Here is a 16,042-nt window from a genome sequence, read left to right as displayed (position 1 = left end):
AGTATTCGGTTTTTCTTATTTCTTTCTTTTCTAAGTTGAGAATCGATTTGCCTTTCGGCGAGTGTCATATCTGGATTAATATAGACGTTTGTATATTTTATGTTTTTGCGTAATTCCCTAGTGGCAATAAAAATTTATTACGTTCCCTGTTTTCAGGAAGTACAGCAATAACGGGCGGAAGAGTTTTGAGTCTTTTTTGTTTTTTAATCTTATTATTTTAATAGGTTTTTCATTGCCTTTACCAATTTCTTCAAATATCTTTTTTCAATTATTTTTTTATCGTCGTTATTTTTTTCAAGTTCATTTAAATTATTTGATTCTGGAATTCCAAAAACGATGTTCTTTTCGCGCTTTTTTTTTCTCTTCCTGTTCAGATAATATAGTTTTGGTAATTGAGTTTACAACAATAGCTTTTTCTGAAGATTTATTTTTGTTATAAAGATTTGACCAAAATGTAGCTGGACTATTTTCGGTTTCTTTTTTCGATTCTAATAACTCAATTCTTTTTATAGTTTAATTTTGATCACGTATAATATCGATAGTTCCGAACAGCTAAGTTTACCTTGCTTAATCATAAATATTGATATGTCAATTTTATGAAATTAATAATCAATAAATAACAATAATGTAAAAGATGAAAAAAATAACAGGAACATTAATAACAATAATAGTAAAATAAAATTTACAATTTAATAAATCTTAAAGAAAAAAAAATTTTATTATGTTATATTTATATGTTATATAAACTTTATAAAGAAACAAAAAAATATATATATAGAAATATATATATAAATAATATAAAAAAATATATATATAAAAAAATAAATTGAAAAAAAATGAAAAATGATATAGAAAAATAGAGAAGTTTATAAAAATTAGCAAACAAAACGAAAAAAAAATAAAAATAAAAATATTTATAATAAAAAATTTAAATTTAGATGAAATAAAGAAGTTAATTAAGAAATTAGGTTGAGAAAATAATTATGTTTATTACGTATTCAGAAAAAAAAATACACGGCTTATCACGTTGAATACGGATGTTCACGTTGAATGATATTGCATCATCCATATCTTCCTTGAGTCCCCGTCTGTTTTTAAAATATTTTATTTATTGATAATTAGCATGTAAAAATCATCTGTAATTTATTTTAACAGCGAAATATAAAATGAAAAGAAAAAAAAAAAAAAAAAAGTTTAAACAATAACTTTCCAAGTTTTTAATCTTCAATTTTTGTTGGATGAGTTTTAAACATGATTTTAAAAACTAATTATTTAAACATCAGTTTACCAACGAGATATTTTTGATTTATTTTATGCTGGTGATGCCGCCGAAAAAATAAAAGGTGGGGAGGGAGGGGAGGGGAATGAGGCATACGTACTTCGGGCGCCAAGATATCAGGGGCGCCAGAAGACGATGAAAAACTTATTAAAGGGCTACCATATAGTAATATATATATATATATATATATATATATATATATATATATATATATATATATATATATATATATATATATATATATATATATATATATATATATATATATATATATATATATATATATATATATATATATATATATATTGTGTGTATGTTTTTTATTAATGCTAAACTTTTTAATGAGTCTTGTTTCCAGATGGTAATAAAATAATAGAACCTGGGCGCCAAATTATTAGGGGCGCCAGAAGATAAAGATTTGAATTTTTGTGTAGCCATGCAAAGAGTTTTTTTATGCGGTCCGTATCTAACCGCAAAAAAAAAATGTTTTTAATATTGTTTCGAAAACTATTTTCTATAGGTACTCCTGAAGTTTTATGCGATTTTTTTTTTTTTTTGCGGTCCCTATCTACCGCACAAAAAACACTAGTATAGAGTACACGCAAAAGAGGTTTGCGTGTACTCTATACTAGTGTTAAACTCTTTAATGAACCTTGTTGCCAGGCAGCAACAAAAAATTAGAATCAATCATTGGCTTTCAAAGCTGGTTATGTTCCGTGATTTTAAAATGCTTGAAAACAATATCTTCTGAATTCAAAAAAATAATAACAACGGTTTTCACATTAATGGATTATTATGTTTAAAGTTGAAAGCTGCGTTTTTCAGTTTTAAAAAGTCTACTCAGTTATTTATTTTAAACGTCTATTTATTTTTAAACAATGCAACATTTTTTTGATAGATAAGTGGTTATTGCAAAGTTAAAAATAAATTGTCAAATGACGGAATAAAAAAGACAAAACATTTTATTTGTTTTTGTATGGAAAAGAGTGTTACATAGAATTAACACTGTTTTTAGTGTTAAAATGTTTTTCAAACACATTTTTATATAATTTATACACAATATTAAAATTACATTTTTAAAAAGTATATTATTAAGTTTAGTTTCTATATTCAGTAACTATTTCTTTAACTACATAATATCAAAAACATTGCAATGTTTTCAAAAATTAAATTTTTGAAAAAAATAAAATTAATTTAGTCTTGAAATTAATAAAAAAATGTGGCACCAGGCACTTTAATGCTTTGTATCCGGTCGACTATTTATGTTATTTGGCTAATACTTTTATGTTTTTCTGGTAACAAAATTCTTGAAAGTATTTCTTGACGATGCGTTTACAGTTTTGGACTGTAAAGAATTCAAATTATTTACGATAGCACAGTTCGACACATTCTGTTTTTCCAGGCGAATGTCGTGGCTGCGTAGAACGTAGTGTGAAGTAGTAGGTGCCGTTATTTGTGAAGTTAAGAAAGTTAACGTTGTCGAAACCATGCATTTTTTATACAGTTGAATAAGATCTCCACTTTCCTTTCTGGTCCTCAGAGTAGTTAGTCCAAGGATGTTGAGTCTATCTTTGTAAGAAAAGATGTTTGAGCTCAGTATTTACTTTAGTTGCTCTGAGTTGGATTTGTTCGAGTCTTTTTATGTCCCATTTGAGATAGGGTGACCGTTTCGATAGCAAATTCTAAATGTGGTCTAACATAAGTAGTACAGAGCATGCCTTTGCTTCAAAACAACTTTTTGAACTTTCCAAGCATTATGTTTGCTTTTGACGCTGCCAAATCAACCTGTTGATTGACTTTGAGGTTGTCTGAAACAAGCTAACTAAGGTCGCCTTCAGCGATAGTGATTTGTAGTTGATATATTATCGTCATTTCCTATTGTGTAGTTGTGTGTGGATTTGTTTCTTTTTTTGTTTGCGTGCATCACTTTACACTTGTCTAAGTTGAATAGCTAGAGCCACTTTTTTTTACGAATTTACTGCTTTGTTGGTGTCATTTTACAAGAAAGCATCATCTCAATTTGATAACTTTCATAATTTTACAATCATCAGCTTATATTTTGATGTGGTCAGTGATATTATCAGGCAGATTGTTAGTAAAGAGGGCAAACAATAGTGAGCTAAGAATCTAGTAAACCTTGTGGGCCACCGCTAGTAACACTCTTTCATTCCGATTCACGGTAATCAATTACCGCTCGCTCTCGTCTATTGGTAAGCCATTGTTCAATCCAATTGATTAATGACCCATCAATGCCGTATACTTTGAGTTCATACAGGAGTCGACGTTGTGATACAAGACAGATATTACTGTTTGATAATATTAATTATTTACTTAAAATAAAATGTTTAAGAATGCTTCAGAAACATGTGACCTTTAACTTGCCATCAGACTCAAAAAATTATGTTTATCTGGTAATGATAAAGATATTAATTTTAGCCTTATACCAATTTCAAAAATAAATAGCGTAGATCAAGCAAAATTTATTAGAGGAAAAATGAGGACATATTACAGCAGGGCATGTAAACAGTGCAATGCTTTTTTGATTAAATTATCAAAAAAACATTGCCATATAATTTTATCTATATATCGAAAAAACATTGCCATATAATTTTATGGTAAATAGTGCTAACACAAAGTTGAGTATAATTTGTAAAAATACATAAAAAATACATGTCTAAGATCAAAGAAATTTATTAATGACATAAAGGAGCAACACTTCATGATGACTTCTGCAATGAATTTTTTTTCTTAAAAATTAATTGATTTTGATAAAGGTTTGAAACACCCTACTTAATATTAAATCTTTTTTGGGATGATGGTATTACTAAAATGTGTGCCTTCTTATAGATATCAGGAACCCTGTGCCAAAATATAAAATGAAGCGCCTTCAATTAACTTTTTCTTTTATAAATAACAACACAAATATAAAAATCAGTTTCATTCAATCAATGCATAAAATAAAATATTCATTTGAAAAATTCTTCTCGCGTTTCTAGTAACAAAATCATCAATCAACTCTTCGAATCTAATTTACTATTATTTATTTTAGTTTTCCTATATCAATTGATAGGGCAATTGATAAAGAAACTGTGCAGCAGCGTACTTGATAAGTTCCAAAATTACTTTTTATTTTATGGGGGAAGGGTTATAAGAACCGGGCCGCACACCCTGTAAGCCGGGCCTGACTAAAATTAAAGTTGCCCATAATGATGTGAGAAGCAGTAATGAGGAACTTCCGTAGTTCCCTACAACAAAAAATTTGTAAAACAACCATAAATATGTTGTTGATGAATCAGGTATCTGTAAATAATCAAGCAGAATTTATACACTGCAGTTTCTTCAAAAAAGTTTATTCATATATTATGTGGAAGCATCGCAAGTAATTAAGTGTCAAATAACTCAACGAACGCTAAAAAAAAAATAATTTATTTGCTCCTTACAAGTTAAAGTACAAATTAATGGAGCACAACAATAACTTCAATTTTGTGTTTTCCTTGCATTCTATTTGAGTTCTAAAGTTATGGTTTAGCAAGAGTTTGATATTTTCAAAGTGTTTGAATCAAAGCATATCATAACAGCCCTGTCTACAAAAGCCATTTTATCACCTGAATAATTTGTTGACTACTCTTACCAATGATTGTGATTTTGCTTCGGCAATCAAGCAAACTTTAGAGTCTGAGGTAGCAAGGTGGTGTGAAATATTGCGCTGTATTCTAGATGCAAAATCATTTATTTTCATCGCGAAACATGGCGTTTAGAAACGTTTTTTATTTGATACTTTTTTTTACCTTTTTTTGTATTATTATTGCAATAAGCCAAACTTCTGCTCTAGGAGAGCAAGTGAACGGCAATTTTCTAGTAGAATTTCATGTTACTTTTGCTTCGTGCATTTCAATTTTAACAAAAAAATCTGTTAAGTCATAGAACACTTTATAAAAGAAATTTTACTATGAACCTGAAAATGCAGCTTTCTGCTATGAGAACTCCTAGCAACAAGTTGAGGTAAATATCTTTAACGTTGCTCTTGATCATTTTATTTCGAAAATTCAATGAAGATTTGGTATTTTAAAGGCTGTTTTTTAAAGATTCTCATTCATCTGGTTGAAAAATTAGGAACCAAATTCTTTAAAAAGCTCGTGAATTGGAGCAAGTCTACGCTAAAGATGCAAAAGAAGATGACTATATGAAAAAATTATGTATCTTAATTGTTTGAAGGAATTTTCACTTTTTACTCTTAGAAACTCCTTAAACCTTTTTAACTAAATAGATTCAAATGGTCTACCGCCTGTTTTCCCATCTGTATGCATCGTTAAAAATAAGTAATTTTAACAGCGTGTCCAATTATACATATGCATAATAGCATATGCTTTTTTAAAATCATGCATGCTTAAAGGGACGCCTTCTAGATGCTATGCCCAGTAGGGTGATTCAGATTGTAATAGAAAAAAAAAATGTCACAAAAAACATTCTCCTCAAGGTTGCCTGTGTTCCTTTATCACCTAGGATCATGTGTACCAAAAATTAGACTAAAAGAAGCAACTTTAGGGGTTGCCATGTTTTATAAGATGAATTAACCATTGGTAAAATTTTGTAATTTTCTCAAATTTCGCAAATTTGTTTTTTCATTGTTTATTTATTTATAATTTAGAAATTGATAATATGGCAACCACTAGATCTTCTGCTGAGGTGTGGCTTGTTGGTAAACCTACACAAACTCTGTCGACTGCCAGACTTCCTTCAAGAGGGGATGTTCTTCGGAGGTTGCTCTTCCATCATATAGAAGAGAAACAAGAAGTGAAAAAAAGTATTCGGGCAACAATTGAAGCAGTTCTTGTTATATGGGAGAGAGGAAAAATTCCAACTCAAAGAATTGACAATGCGGAAAGAAAGTTAAAAAAACTTTATGACGAATATCTGCTGCTGAAAAAACACCGAGGATCAAAATTGGACAGCTGTCAAATGAAAGAAGGAATTTTCCACGCTGACCTTGAAAAACTTTTTGATATTTCAACCAAGAATGCATCAGAAGTTATGAAAAACGATGAAGATAAAGCATTTTTACGTCAGCAGCAAGAAGATCCATTAAGTTGTAGTATGGCAGGAATTGATCGGAATTTAACAGCTAGGGAGGCACGGAAACGAGTCCGAGAAACTAAAATGGAATTGAGGCGTCAAAGAAGTCAAGCGGAACTGATGGAAAAAACAGAACTCATTTCTTCTTCATCAGCAGTTGACATTGTGAGTGAAAGTAGCTCTAGTTTCTCGGATGATGATGAATATCAGACTCCTTCCGCTTCCAGCACACTGAGCACAAGTGGTTCAACGAAAAAGAAGATGAAAGTTCTAACAAATAATGTTGTATCATCTCTTGATCGTGTTAATATTTCTGATCGCCGTGCACTCTTCGTGGTTGGAACAGTGTCTCAGGCTCTTGGTCACTCGGTAAAAGATTTATCATTATCGTCCAGCACAATCCACAGAATAAGGCGATCTGTTCGTGAAGCGGTGACTACAGCTGACAAGGTTGATTTCTCTCCTGATGATCCACTTCTTCTGCATTGGGATGGAAAGCTCTTACCTGATATCACTGGTGGTCAAAAAAAAGTGGATAGAATTGCCATCCTTGTGACTGGTGGTGGGGTGGAAAAATTGCTGGGCGTTCATAAGATTGATCGAGGTACAGGAGAGCAACAGGCTGATGCTTGCATGAAGGCTCTTAAAGACTGGAAATTGAAAGAATTTGTTCGGGGACTGGTTTTTGACACTACTTCATCTAACACTGGGTTGAACAATGGTGCCTGCACAATAATGGATTTTAATAATGAATCTTGACCGTAACGATTTTAATAACGAATCTTGACCACAATAATGAATCTTGACCGTAATCTTATATGGATAGCATGCAGGCACCATATGTTTGAAGTCATGCTTTCCACCATTTTCACGACTGCATTTGGAACCAGTGGAGGACCTGAAGTTGGAATTTTTAACCGTTTCCAGAAACAATAGCCAGCAATCAACAAGGAGGTGTTCACTATAGGGAATAAAGAATTTTACAACTGCGATTTTTTTCTCAAACTCCGTGAAGAAATGGTAGTATATTATAGTGAAGCAATTAAAGGTCAACAACCCAGGGATGATTACTTAGAACTCTTGAACTTGTGCCTTATTTTCCTTGGAGGATCAACTACAACATCGGAGTTCAAAGTGAAGTTTCGGGCTCCAGGTGCAACACACAATGCACGTTGGATGGCAAAAGCTATATATTGTATAAAGATATATTTGTTTCAGGATCAATTTGTTATTACTGCAAAGGAAAAGAAAGGAATAACAGATATAAGTCTTTTTGTGGCATTTGTATACGGACAGTTTTGGAATGAAGCTCCGTTAGCTGAACGAGCACCATTCAATGATGCCAAGCTTCTTCAACGGATTCAAGAATATCCAAATCGTACAATTGCAATTAATGCTGCAAAAGTTTTGCATCGCCACCTCTGGTACTTTTCTGAACATCTAATAGGATTGGCTTTCTTCGATTCCCGTGTCGACAACAACACCAAGAGAGACATGGCAAATAACCTGAAACAACAGCCAAGGCAGAAATCTCTCAAAAGACTTGATGCTGCCACATTCGATTGTCACAGCCCATTGTCTTCCTTCGTCACACAACGCACCGCAGAACTTTTCGATCTAATTTTGAAAAATGGAAAAGAAAAAGCTGAATCATTTTTAATGAAAGAATCTTCAGAGTGGGATATGGATTCAACATATCTTGAAATGAAGCACAAGGTTCGTCAAATGAAAGTCGTCAACGATTGCGCGGAACGAGGCATAGCACTTATAACATCCTTTAACTCAAGCGTTACGAAAGATGAAAACCAAAAGCAGTTTCTTCTTAGATTGGTTGATCTTCACCGGAAGGAATTTCCAGTTGCATCAAAGTCTACCCTGATGAAGATGACTGTTGAATGATGAAGATGATTGATTTATTATTGCCAAGTAATAGTATTTAGTATTTATTATCAATAAGAAATTGATAATAAATAATTCAGTAATATAATATAAAAAATGTAAAAATAAAAAATATTTTTTTTACTTTTTGTAACCTTATACCAAAATGTGACATAACATGGCAACCCCTAAATATCATCCGATTTGATTCAAATTTTGCCCAATAACTACTATTGTCATATAGAACAAGGGCAAGCTTGAGGACAACTAAAGTTTTGAACCTACAAATTTTGCATCACCCTAATGCCCAGGTGTCATGAAAGCTCTCGGCAACCCTGGGTGAGGGCGTAAGTATTTTTATCCTCTATTATTATAGAGGATAAAAATACTTACGTAAAATTTATTTACGTAAATTACATTTAATTTAATTTACTCAACTCAATTAATTATAATTTACGTAATGATTTCTGTAAGGATAAAATAGATTGAAAATATTGATTGAATTAATGCATAAAATACATAATTGAATTAATACATAATTATAAATGCCTTATATGTAAAAAATTTTATAAACACTCTTATTTAAAATATTCAATTGTAACAATAAACAAGCTAACGAGAGCGACAACTCTTTAACACTTCTTAATAACATAATAACTAATAACTTTTATTATAACTGTCTTTACACAAATATAATCAAAACTGACTTATTGGATCATTTACCAACATTTTTAGTTACTAATAACATAATAATTAACATCGCTCCATCTAAACCCACTATATTTAGGTGACATATCTGTATTTATAACCCACTGTATTTAGGCAAAAGATCAATGAAAACTTCATAAAACTGTTTTGAGATCTTTTAAGAAATAACGTTGATTGAAATCTGGTATTGCAATTATTAATCAATCAAATCAACTTACACCAAGATTTTATGTTTAAATATAAAATAAAGATGGGGCTTTATTTTATACTTAATCTCTCCTAAAAGATCTTCTAAAATATTTCAACCCTATATTTATATCATTGTCCCGTATATAATTCAAAATTAATTTCATATTCAGTTAAATGTCGGCCATACTTGTGAAAAAAAGTTTCCTAAGATAGTAAATACACCAAAAACTAGTTTAAAACAGTTTAAAAATGAAGCAAAACATTTGTTATTTCTTATAGATTTTAATCTACGGTAGGGGACATGTCAAATAAAATTGAATTACTAATGTTTCAGCGCTTACTTCACTATACCCGACATATTATATACGAACTAAAAGGTTATCATGTTTTACTGTTATGCTAAATATAGATGATTAAATAAACGTATTTTAATTGCTTTAAAAATTAATGGTTTTCAATGGGCCAAAGTTTTGCAGATATACTGAAGCCTTTCGCACTTTTTCCAAATAATTGCTAGTTTATTAATACTGTAAACAAATACTTTGTGGAAATAATTAAAAAGCTTCATTTATAAAAGATTGAGGTCACTGGGTATAAGAAATGTCAAAAACATCTCCAGTGAAAATATTAATAGCGAAATAGCGATGAAAACAGATTTATGCAGTTCGGACTAGATGGAATCATATTTGTCAAAATATGATCCTAAATCCTACCTGCTTTCCGTAAAACATGGAGAAGATAATGTAATGGTTTTGTCGGAGCGGTGTTGATTCAGGGTGGATCAACACCGCCTCATACAGAAAATAAAATACACCGACCTCATATACCGACCTCATACAGAAAATAAAATACCTCATGGAAAAATATATCAATAGAATGACAATCCCTAATAAACAGGCAAATCGGTTTAAGAATCTTTAAAAAAAATAAAGTTCGTGTTTTAATGTTGATATGTCAATTAATTGACTTAATTAAATTTAAATACGATTGATTATTTATCGGAACATATTGATCGTCAAATAAAAAGCAAAAAGCTTACAAATCATGCTATTTTATTTAAATAAATCAAAGAAATAGTGAAATCAATATTGCAATCAATTCCCATTGATGTTTGCGTTAACTTTACGCCGTAGTAATGTAGTGGTAGAGCGCTCGTCTCATAAGCGAGAAGTTCCGAGTTCGATCCCCATCACGTCCCAGGTAGTACCGTGCTAAACTTATTTCTCCCCGCATCGGCCTTGTTCGTCGAAATTTGTGTCTCGGAGTTATAGAGTTGAGAGAGGGTTGTAACCACAAAAAGTAGCGTCCTCGACTGTAGTGGCCCTCTCCGCCTTAGAAAGGTGAATAATTAAAAAAAAAAAAAATTAGTTGTTTTTATATCTCGTAGATGCGAAGACGTTCTTGATTGTAAAGATAGTCCTACAAAATAGTAATATAGTTTTGCATTTCTTATAAACTTTGATCAAGTATAGTAAAAAAATTCCTTCTTTTTTAAATATAACTGCCTTTCCCGCAAATTTTTGAACCCATCAAAAATAGTTATTATTTTAACCAATGAAAACAGGTTAACGTGTTTTCAATTGTTTAAATTATCAATATACGTTAAAAACATTATAGTAAACATAAAAATCTTTTAATAGGTATAGTATTGTTTGGCTTTAGTAAAGGATGTTTTGAAGAATTTGTAAAATTCAAATTTTTTTTACCGTACACCATCAACATTTTTTAAAATTAAATTACCTCTAATTTTAAAATTCTAAAATCCGTTTCATGAAATGTAATCTAAACATTATTCTTAAAATTTTTCTTTAACTATCAATCAATTATTAGTTATTTTACTTTCATATTTTTAAATAAATATATTATATAGTTTATAATTCAATAAATAGGTGGTATTATTTTTTAAATAAATATGTTATATAGTTTATAATTCAATAAATAGGTTGTATTATTTTTTAAATAAATATGTTATATAGTTTATAATTCAATAAATAGGTTGTATTATTTTTTAAATAAATATGTTATATAGTTTATAATTCAATAAATAGGTTGTATTATTTTTTAAATAAATATGTTATATAGTTTATAATTCAATAAATAGGTTGTATTATTTTTTAAATAAATATGTTATATAGTTTATAATTCAATAAATAGGTTGTATTATTTTTTAAATAAATATGTTATATAGTTTATAATTCAATAAATAGGTTGTATTTTTTTTTAAATAAATATGTTATATAGTTTATAATTGAATAAATAGGTTGTATTATTTTTTAAATAAATATGTTATATAGTTTATAATTGAATAAATAGGTTGTATTATTTTTTAAATAAATATGTTATATAGTTTATAATTCAATAAATAGGTTGTATTATTTTTTAAATAAATATGTTATATAGTTTATAATTCAATAAATAGGTTGTATTATTTTTTAAATAAATATGTTATATAGTTTATAATTCAATAAATAGGTTGTATTGTTTTTGCAAATACTCTTTTATTTTTAATTTTTCTTCTTTAATATTATTCTTTACATAATCTTCTTTACATATCTTCTTTTCATTCTTTACATAATTCTTCTTCAATGGAATGTTGTTCTTTACATAAATGTAGTTCTTGAATTTTTTTTTTAACTGACAACAAATTGCTATTTATTTTGCTTTTATAATTATCAATAAATATATTTATTGAAAAAATATAAAAGTAAAATAAATAACAACTTGTTATTAATTAAAGAAAAATTTCAAGAGCAGTATTTACAACCTTTAGGTTGTAAAATATACATACATATTTCAACCTATAGGTTGTATACTTATAGATATATATTACGGTTTTTGTAGACACCTAGTCCAATATTTTTAACTAAAATTTTTTTCTTGTTTACTTGAGTAATAATTTTTACATAAATCTAAGTTTTACTTTAACCAACAGCATATTGTTTTTTGTTTTACTTTTACATTTTTCAATAAGTAGGTTGTAATGTGAGTGTGTGTGTGTGTGTGTGTGTGTGTGTGTGTGTGTGTGTGTGTGTGTGTGTGTGTGTGTATGTGTGTGTGTGTGTGTGTGTGTGTGTATATATATATATATGTATATATATATTTTTATATATATATATATATATATATATATATATATATATATATATATATATATACACATATATATTACATTACGGTTTTTGTAAATAGGTACAAATGGGGCTTGGTGATAAGGCAAAATAATCTTCCTGCTCCGCCAATCTTCAGGATGATATCACTTGGTTGCGCAATCAAGGAACTAGGTTTCTCTTTGTGGAACTAATTCTTATTTTTTTATATTCTTTAGTAGAATAGGGAAACTTTTTAACAACTGATGTTGAGTATTTCAATTTTGGCCGTATATTAGCTATATAGAGTTTTACAAATATGCTTTGATTCCATTTTTTGAAAGTTCTTTTAAGTACCTCTTAAGAGTTACATTAGAAAAAAACGCAATTACAATATACATTTATTTTGGCGACCAACTGCCTATTACCAGAAAATAGTTAGCAAACAATTTTAACCAAATTTCGGCATGTCGCTTGCGAAGAGGAAAAATAGAAAAAGTTCTATTAACATTTTTGAAAAACACCGTTCTGTGGAGAATTTGCTTAGAACAACCAGTTCTCAATCCAAGCTAAAACTTTATTGCAAAAACCATAACAGTCAGTTTGAGATGAAGAAGAAAATGCAAAACACGATCAAATACTTTAGCAAAATCTTATAAGCTTCAGTAATGGTAGTTAGTAATTCGAGAGGATTTTTGTAGATTAGTTTAAATTATTTTGATGCAAAGTTAACAGGTTATGCCTTACTAGGTGTTCAGTGATGACATCACGCATTATTCTCTAAATTAATTTGTTAACTGGAGAGGTGAGTGAAAAAGTATCGCAATTTCCAGGATCAGTACGATGAACCTTTTTGAATTTAGGCGTTAAATTAGCAGTTTCCACTCAGACAGCACTTGGCCAGAATAGAACTAGTGAAGAAATAAGAAAAAGAGCAGCACAATGAACTCTTTAGAGCAACTTTTGAGCATTCGATGATGGATTCCATATATACCAACTTGCTTTTGGAAATGTCGAACGCAGATAAAAGCACTTCAATATTGCGACAATTAAACAAGAATCTCAAAATTAGAAAAGAATGAACTCTGGTTCTTCGAGGAATACCAGGCGCTCGTTGATTTGTAAGTTAGACTAATATTGAGAGAATGGTTATTTTGTTACAATACTAATTTAAAGGATATATACAACCAATTAACAAGACATAATTTCCAATTAAAATCTGACACCATATTTGCTCATCCACTTGTTTATCACTAAACCCACAAATAAATGAAAATATCTTATTTGAACACTCTACAGGAGTCTTAAAATAAGACACTCACACACATAGTACATAGCACTTCACGTTATTTTTACAAATGTCCTTTTTCTTTTAAAAGCTTCACGATTTTTTAATTCTTTTCTGCCAAGCGGTTTAATTTAATTTATCAATTTGTTGTACAACTTTATCCCATTGCAAAAGATAGACTCTTTTTTTTCAGGATTTTTAAGTGATAATTATTTGCATTTCTTGTAAAATGATCGTGTACTTCATTGTTTTTTAAACAAAATCCTTGAAAGACATTCACCTTCTGTAGTTGAATAGTAGTATTGTGTAAAAAAGTAAATACTTTCATTTGAATATTATCTTTTACAGATAGCCAGTTTAATCTAGACAACATATCATTATTATGTGTACACCAGTCACATTTTAAAATAGGTTTCACAGCTTTGTTTTGTTACTTTTGTAGCATTTGAATATCATTTTCATTTGCATCAAAGAATAATGAAGCAAAATATTCAAAATGAGGTGCGATAATTGTATTAAAAAATTATTGTTTTGGTCCACCTAGTCAGATACCTACCAATTCTTATAAGACAACCAATCATCTTAGCGATTTTAGCTGCAGTTTAGCTAATGTGTTCAGAAAAATTCAAATTGTAGTCAATTTTAACACCCAGGTATTTCACACATTCAATGAATTTAACTACTTCATTTTCAAGCTTAAAATATCTATTCGAATATTTTTCAGTGATACTTAAGTATTTTACCTTGGAACTTGTAATCAACATACTCATTGACTTACTAGTTTCAGTCCATTTTCAATAAACCAGACAATAAGTACTTCCAATTCATAATTTAACTTTATCATCAATTCTTCATAATTTTTACCTTCAATGTAGACTAATGTGTCATCTGCAAAGAGGTTAATGTTTACATATCGGGTAGCACTGCAAATATCATTCATGTATATTATAAATAACAGAAGCCCTAGTACTGATTCTTGGAGCACACCTATCTCACAGGGTAACTCAATTAATAATTGTTCACTGATTCTTGCTCTTTGAGTTCTTCCTGTTAAGTAGCTTACAATCCATTGAAGTTCTACTCCTCCCACTTTGTAGCACTTTAATTTTTCAATTAACATTGTTCTACTGATTGTTTCAAATGCTCTCTTAAAGTCTAACATAACTGTTATGATGAGTATACCGTTATCAATTGCAGCCCTCCATTTTGAAACAAGCAGTTGGACTGCTGTTTTAGTAGAGTGATTTTTTTGGAAGCTAAATTGATTTTTTTTGATATTTTCTTTAAAATAAGTAGACAACTGCATATGTAAACATAATTCAAGAACATTTTCATACACTGCTAACATATTTAGTGGTCTCATTTCTTGTGGTAATTTGGGTGATGTCACTTTCTGTATGGGTATTATAGTGGATCTTTTCCAAGTTTTGGTTTTTAAAGATAAATTAGTATTCTCAGCAAGTTTGAACCAATGACTAGATATACTTTTTTTTAAATTGGTACATTCATATCTTTACTCGTACTTTTTTTATCTTTAAGGTCATTTACTATTTTGTCAAGTTGATATTTAGAAATTTCTTTAAATTCATTCATTCCATTAACATGCTGTGATGTTTTTATGTGAGCAACTGCCAGATAATAGTTGTTAGATTTTGTTATTGATTTTTTAATATCAAGAATACTCTGAATGAGAAATTCATTGTATTTATCAGCAATCGATTTTTCATTTGAATCATCAAATGTGATATCTTCCCATATATTAAATTGAGCCATACACTTAGTTTCAGTAAGAGTTTTTAAGGTCTTCCACATAGCAACACTGTCATTTTTAAGCATATCAATTTTAGTTTTAAAATACTCTGCTTTCAACTTTCTCAATACGTAGGTTTTAATATTTCTAGATTTTTTATAAACTCTGTATTGCTTGAGACAATTTTCCTTGTTCACTTCAAGTTTTGTCATTGTTTTAAATTTACTCGACTCAAGACTCGCTTTTTTACTTGCTGTCAAAAACTTTGGATCACTCATCTAATTATAGTAAGAATTCCTATAGTTATTTGAAATGATTTTTGTTTGTACTACTGTGTTTATAGTTTCTCGAATACTATTAATGAGTTGCTCAGCCATTTCATCAATATTTAGTTTCCTGAATTCATCCTCTTTTTCTGCAAGCTTGACTATCAACTCCTGATTTAATTTTTTATAGCCTACTTTGTCATATAATTTAATTTCTTTGAAATGTTGTAGGTTATTTTTTAAATGTAAACTCTTTTTTAATTTGTATTTGTAAATAGACATAACCATTTCATGGCCTGAAATTTTATGAGATTCATTTTGAACAATTTCAAGAGGTAAATTACTTAAAAACAGGTCAATCACTGTACTAGTAGTTGGAGTAATTCTTGTTGGTATAATTTCATTGTTGATTATTTTTAAGCTTGCTTTTCTTCTCACTTCAAGAAAACTTTTAGAATATGGTAAGCTGTTTAGATTTGTTAATAGATCAATATTAAAGTTAAAATCACCCATGTCTATAATTTC

The sequence above is a fragment of the Hydra vulgaris genome, chromosome 12, assembly GCF_038396675.1.
Source record: "Hydra vulgaris chromosome 12, alternate assembly HydraT2T_AEP".
NCBI lineage: Eukaryota > Metazoa > Cnidaria > Hydrozoa > Anthoathecata > Hydridae > Hydra > Hydra vulgaris.
Note: the sequence above shows the minus strand (reverse complement) of the source record.